Consider the following 986-nt stretch of genomic DNA (forward strand, 5'->3'; position numbering starts at 1 on the left):
GGGGTTATGGGTGATGAGGAAGAGGATCAGTTTTTTTGTTTGTTTCAGGAAATGCTAGGTTTGAGATTCTGTTCCAGATTCAGAATAGGCAGCTGGATGTAAGAATGTAAGGATCTGGCATTCAGAGGAAGAAGCTTTAGCTCAAGATGTAAATTTAGAAGTTGTCAACATGTAGATGGTATTTAAAGCCCTGAGGCTGGATGAGATCATTAACAGAGTGAATGTTGGTAGAGGTGAGGAAAGGGTCAAGATTGTACCCTGGAGCTCACCAGTGTTTAGAGGTTCAGGAGAGGAAGAAGAACCAGCAAAGGAGGTGAGAAGGAGCAACTGTAGGCAGTGAAGCGGAAGGAGAATCAAGTGACAGTTGTGTCTCAGAAGCCAAATGAGTAAGTGTCTAAGGCAGAGAGTCATCAACTGGGTCAAAAGCTGCTAAACAATCAGGTGAGATGAGAACTGAGAATTGATCATCTGCTATAACAACGATGAGTTATCAGTGACACTGACAACTGCTGCTTCTGTGGGGTGGTGAGTATGAAGGTGCCAGGAGTGGGGATATTGAGAGAGAGACAGGTAGGCAAGGAATGAATTCAGATACTATTCAGGAATGTTGCTGTTCAGGGGAGCAGAGAAATGGAGTGGTAGCTCAAAGGGAGTTTGGTTTTTAAAAAGAAGATATTACTGTATGTTTCTATCATGACGGGAATGAACCAGTAGAGAGGAGAAAACTCATAGTGAAAGAGAGGGAGGAGGCCTAAGGTAGGTCAAGTCGAGTTCTCTGTAAGCAGATGCTGAAGCAGAATTTGGGGTGCCAGATATTCATTAGGAATGAAAACTTGTGAAAGGAAAAGGGAGGAAGCAGGATTGGGCACAAGAAGAGGTCCAACTGTGAATCTAACCTGACAGAGCCTCAGCCAGCCCTGCGGAGAGCTCTGGAGTGACTATGGCTCTTCAGTGTCTTACTTGGCTGAGCTTTTATACCACCTTGC

This window comes from Hipposideros armiger, unplaced genomic scaffold (genome assembly GCF_001890085.2).
Source record: "Hipposideros armiger isolate ML-2016 unplaced genomic scaffold, ASM189008v1 scaffold_907, whole genome shotgun sequence".
In the NCBI taxonomy this organism is placed as follows: Eukaryota; Metazoa; Chordata; class Mammalia; order Chiroptera; family Hipposideridae; genus Hipposideros; species Hipposideros armiger.